Below are 6177 nucleotides of genomic sequence, written 5' to 3'. Positions count from 1 at the left end.
AACGAAAGGTATATGTGATATACATGTAATTGATGTGTACCTTACCAGTACTCGTAGTAGCTCCTGGGTATTTGATACCGGTGCAGTTGCTCACATTTGTAACTCAAAGCAGGAGCTGTGGAATAAGCGGAGACTGGCGAAGGACGAGGTGACGATGCGCATCGAGAATGGTTCCAAGGTTGATGTGATCGCCGTCGGCACGCTACCTCTACATTTACCTACGGGATTAGTTTTGAACCTCAATAATTGTTATTTAGTGCCAAGTTTGAGCATGAACATTGTATTAGGATCTCGTTTAATACGAGATGGCTACTCATTTAAATCCGAGAATAATGGTTGTTCTATTTATATGAGAGATATGTTTTATGGTCATGCTCCGATGGTGAATGGTTTATTCTTAATGAATCTCGAGCGTAATGCTACACATATTCATAGTGTGAATACCAAAAGATGTAAGATTGATAATGATAGTCCCACATACTTGTGGCACTGCTGCCTTGGTCACATAGGTGTCAAACGCATGAAGAAGCTCCATGCAGATGGACTTTTAGAGTCTCTTGATTACAAATCATTTGACACGTGCGAACCATGCCTCATGGGTAAAATGACCAAGACTCCGTTCTCAGGAACAATGGAGCGAGCAACCAACTTATTGGAAATCATACATACTGATGTGTGCGGTCCAATGAGTGTTGAGGCTCGTGGTGGCTATCGTTATGTTCTCACCCTCACTGATGACTTGAGTAGATATGGGTATGTCTACTTAATGAAACACAAGTCTGAGACCTTTGAAAAGTTCAAGGAATTTCAGAGTGAGGTTGAGAATCAACGTGGCAGGAAAATCAAGTTCCTGCGATCAGATCGTGGAGGAGAATACTTGAGTCACGAGTTTGGCACACACTTAAGAAAATGTGGAATAGTTTCACAACTCACGCCGCCTGGAACACCTCAGCGTAATGGTGTGTCTGAACGTCGTAATCGCACTCTATTGGATATGGTGCGATCTATGATGTCTCTTACCGATTTACCGCTATCTTTTTGGGGCTATGCTTTAGAGACTGCCGCATTCACTTTAAATAGGGCTCCGTCGAAATCCGTTGAGACAACACCATATGAATTATGGTTTGGGAAGAAACCTAAGCTGTCGTTTCTAAAAGTTTGGGGATGCGATGCTTATGTTAAGAAACTTCAACCTGAAAAGCTCGAACCCAAGTCGGAAAAATGCGTCTTCATAGGATACCCTAAAGAAACTATTGGGTATACCTTCTACCTCAGATCCGAAGGCAAGATCTTTGTTGCCAGGAATGGATCCTTTTTAGAGAAGGAGTTTCTCTTGAAAGAAGTAAGTGGGAGGAAAGTAGAACTTGATGAAGTATTACCTCTTGAACCGGAAAATGGCGCAGCTCAAGAAAATGTTTCTAAGGTGCCTGCACCGACTAGAGAGGAAGTTAATGATGATGATCAAGATACTTCTGATCAAGCTCCTACTGAAATTCGAAGGTCCATAAGGACACGTTCCGCACCAGAGTGGTACGACAACCCTGTCTTGGAAATCATGTTGTTAGACAATGGTGAACCTTCGAACTATGAAGAAGCGATGGCGGGCCCGGATTCCGACAAATGGCTGGAAGCCATGAAATCCGAGATAGGATCCATGTATGAAAACGAAGTATGGACTTTGACTGACTTGCCCGTAGAGTGGCGAGCCATAGAAAATAAATGGATCTTTAAGAAGAAGACAGACGCGGATGGTAATGTGACCATCTATAAAGCTCGGCTTGTCGCTAAGGGTTATCGACAAGTTCAAGGGGTTGACTATGATGAGACTTTCTCACCAGTAGCGAAGCTAAAGTCCGTCCGAATCATGTTAGCAATTGCCGCATTCTATGATTATGAAATATGGCAAATGGACGTCAAAACGGCATTCCTTAATGGTTTCCTTAAGGAAGAATTGTATATGATGCAGCCAGAAGGTTTTGTCGATCCTAAGAATGCTGACAAGGTGTGCAAGCTCCAACGCTCGATTTATGGGCTGGTGCAAGCATCTCGGAGTTGGAACATTCGCTTTGATGAGATGATCAAAGCGTTTGGGTTTACGCAGACTTATGGAGAAACCTGTGTTTACAAGAAAGTGAGTGGGAGCTCTGTAGCATTTCTCATATTATATGTAGATGACATACTTTTGATGGGAAATGATATAGAACTCTTGGACAGCATTAAGGCCTACTTGAATAAGAGTTTTTCAATGAAGGACCTTGGAGAAGCTGCATATATATTAGGCATCAAGATCTATAGAGATAGATCAAGACGCCTCATAGGTCTTTCACAAAGCACATACCTTGATAAGATATTGAAGAAATTCAATATGGATCAATCTAAGAAGGGGTTCTTGCTTGTGTTGCAAGGTGTGAAATTGAGCTCAGCTCAATGTCCGACCACGGCAGAAGATATAGAAGAGATGAGTGTCATCCCCTATGCCCCAGCCATAGGTTCTATTATGTATGCCATGCTGTGTACCAGACCTGATGTAAACCTTGCCGTAAGTTTGGTAGGTAGGTACCAAAGTAATCCCGGCAAGGAACACAGGACAGCGGTCAAGAATATCCTGAAGTACCTGAAAAGGACTAAGGAAATGTTTCTCGTTTATGGAGGTGATGAAGAGCTCGTCGTAAAGGGTTACGTCGACACTAGCTTCGACACAGATCTGGATGACTCTAAGTCACAAACCGGATACATGTATATTTTGAATGGTGGGGCAGTAAGCTGGTGCAGTTGCAAGCAGAGCGTCGTGGCGGGATCTACATGTGAAGCGGAATACATGGCAGCCTCGGAGGCAGCGCATGAAGCAATTTGGGGGAAGGAGTTCATCACCGACCTAGGAGTCATACCCAATGCATCGGGGCAGATCAAGCTCTTTTGTGACAACACTGGAGCTATTGCTCTTGCCAAGGAACCCAGGGTTCACAAGAAGACAAGGCACATCAAGCGTCGCTTCAACTCCATTCGTGAAAATGTTCAAGATGGAGACATAGATATTTGTAAAGTACATACGGACCTGAATGTAGCAGATCCATTGACTAAACCTCTCCCTAGAGCAAAACATGATCAACACCAGAATTCCATGGGTGTTCGATTCATCACAATGTAACTAGATTATTGACTCTAGTGCAAGTGGGAGACTGTTGGAAATATGCCCTAGAGGCAATAATAAAAGGATTATTATTATATTTCCTTGTTCATGATAATTGTCTTTTATTCATGCTATAATTGTGTTATCCGGAAATCGTAATACATGTGTGAATACTTAGACACCAACATATCCCTAGTAAGCCTCTAGTTGACTAGCTCGTTGATCAACAGATAGTCATGGTTTCCTGACTATGGACATTGGATGTCATTGATAACGAGATCACATCATTAGGAGAATGATGTGATGGACAAGACCCAATCCTAAACATAGCACAAGATCGTATAGTTCGTTTGCTAGAGTTTTCCAATGTCAAGTATCTTTTCCTTAGACCATGAGATCGTGTAACTCCCGCATACCGTAGGAGTGCTTTGGGTGTACCAAACGTCACAACGTAACTGGGTGACTATAAAGGTATACTACGGGTATCTCCGAAAGTGTCTGTTGGGTTGACACGGATCAAGACCGGGATTTGTCACTCAGTATAACAGAGAGGTATCATTGGGCCCACTCGGTAATGCATCATCATAATGAGCTCAAAGTGACCAAGTGTCTGGTCACGGGATCATGCATTACGGTACGAGTAAAGTGACTTGACGGTAACGAGATTGAACGAGGTATTGGGATACCGACGATCGAATCTCAGGCAAGTAACATACCGATTGACGAAGGGAATTGTATACGGGGTTGCTTGAATCCTCGACATCGTGGTTCATCCAATGAGATCATCGAGGAGCATGTGGGAGCCAACATGGGTATCCAGATCCCGCTGTTGGTTATTGACCGGAGAGCAATCTCGGTCATGTCTACATGTCTCCCGAACCCGTAGGGTCTACACACTTAAGGTTTGGTGACGCTTGGGTTGTAGGGATATGTATATGCAGTAACCCGAATGTTGTTTGGAGTCTCGGATGAGATCTCGGACGTCACGAGGAGTTCCGGAATGGTCCAGAGGTAAAGAATTATATATGGGAAGTCTTGTTTTGGTCGCCGGAAAGGTTTCGCGCATTATCGGTATTGTACCGGGAGTACCGAAAGGGGTCCGGGGGTCCACCAAGGGGGTCCACCTGCCCCGGGGGGCCACATGGGCTCTAGGGGTGTGCGCCTTGGCCTATATGGGCCAAGGGCACCAGCCCCAAGAGGCCCATGCGCCAAGAGATAAGGGAAAGGAAGAGTCCTAAAGGGGGAAGGCACCTCCTAGGTGCCTTGGGGAGGATGGACTCCTCCCTGGCCGCACCCTTCCTTGGAGGAAGGGCCAAGGCTGCGCCCCCCCCCCTCTCCCTTGGCCCTATATATAGTGTGGGGAAGGGAGGGCAGCAACACCTAAGCCCTGGCGCCTCCCTCTCCCTCTCCAACACCTCCTCCTCCTCCGTAAAGCTTGGCGAAGCCCTGACGGAGTACTGCAGCTCCACCACCACCACGCCGTCGTGCTGCTGCTGGAGCCATCTTCCTCAACCTCTCCTTCCCCTTGCTGGATCAAGAAGGAGGAGATGTCACGCTGACCGTACGTGTGTTGAACACGGAGGTGCCGTCCGTTCGGCGCTAGGATCTCCGGTGATTTGGATCACGTCGAGTACGCCTTCCTCATCCCCGTTCTTTGAATGCTTCCGCGCGTGATCTACAAAGGTATGTAGATGCAATCCGATCACTCGTTGCTAGATGAACTCCTAGATGGATCTTGGTGAAACCGTAGGAAAAATTTTGTTTTCTACAATGTTCTCCAACATAAGGAAGGCCGGATACTTGTCCAAAGACATCGCGCACCGACTTCCTGAGGAGGGGCAGCTTCTCCCCACCCCAAGGCCCCATGAGAGGGTAGTATTTCTTCCCCACTTCCTCCGCGGACTGGGTTTTCCTCTCCACCCATTTGTCCGCGGGCTCATGTTCTACTATGGCCTAGATTTCCACGATCTGGCCCCGAACTTCATCCTCAATATCTCGGCGTTTATCGTCATGTGCGAGGCTTTCCTCTGCATTCGCCCCCATTTTGGCCTCTGACTCAAGACCTTCAACGTCAAGCCAAAGGTGGTGTGCGGCAACCAGGCGGAGTGCGGAGGTGCCATGGCGGGCAAAATTGCCAACGTCATATGGCTCGAGGGCTCCTTTGTGGAGACCTTGAAGGGGTGGCAGTCAGAGTGGTTTTACATCACCGGGCCATGCGATCCGAAGTGGATCGCAGTCCCTGAATTCCAATCCGGACCCCCTACGCGGCTCACGTCCTGGAAGGAGATGAGCTTGTCGTGGGGCGACGAAGAAGAGTTGACCGGACTGCAAAAATGCATCCAGTCCCTGGTGAACAAGCAGCTCAAGCTTGTCAACGTAATCCAGGTCATGCTCGTCCGCCGGATCCTTCCGTGTCAAGAAAAGGACTTCAATTTGTGGGAGTTCAACCCGGCGCAACACCGAACTCTAAGAAGGCTCTTCGACACGACATACGAAGATGTCTGGAGGGGCCTAACCAAAGGCGCCGAGGCTCCCACATCCGCCTTCGAAGACCGCGGATTCAGCTCGCAGCGTCCTGCTGGCGAGGTAAGATATTTCCATCTTTTACAGGATGTTAAGTTTTTTCATAGTTTGACTCTATGCGGGATCTAAACTCCCTCACCTTTGACAGGATTGGCGGGAGAAGTCCGGACAGATTAACTGTCCGGCTCCCTTGCCCGAAGACCCAGCCCCTGCTCTCCTAGAGAAGCTGCTGGTTCTGGCACCTTATGTGGTGCCGGAGAAGAAGGCCAAGAAGAAGAAGGCCACGGGGACTCGAAAGAGTTCCCGGCATATGGTGGTGTCGGACTCGTTGTCCGACGAGTCCGAGACGCACTCCTCCCGTGAAGGCGAGGAGGAGGAAGAAGAAACCTCTCCCCCTCCAGCGGGGGGAGGAAAGAAGAGGAAGGCCACCCCAGTAGGGGAGGCCGAGGGGTCCAAGAAGAGGAAAACCCCTCCGCCGGACTACGTCCCCGACGCCGACGAGGACGAAGAGGAGTGGCCGGACA

Source organism: Triticum aestivum, chromosome 7A, assembly GCF_018294505.1.
Source record: "Triticum aestivum cultivar Chinese Spring chromosome 7A, IWGSC CS RefSeq v2.1, whole genome shotgun sequence".
Lineage (NCBI taxonomy): Eukaryota > Viridiplantae > Streptophyta > Magnoliopsida > Poales > Poaceae > Triticum > Triticum aestivum.
Note: the sequence above shows the minus strand (reverse complement) of the source record.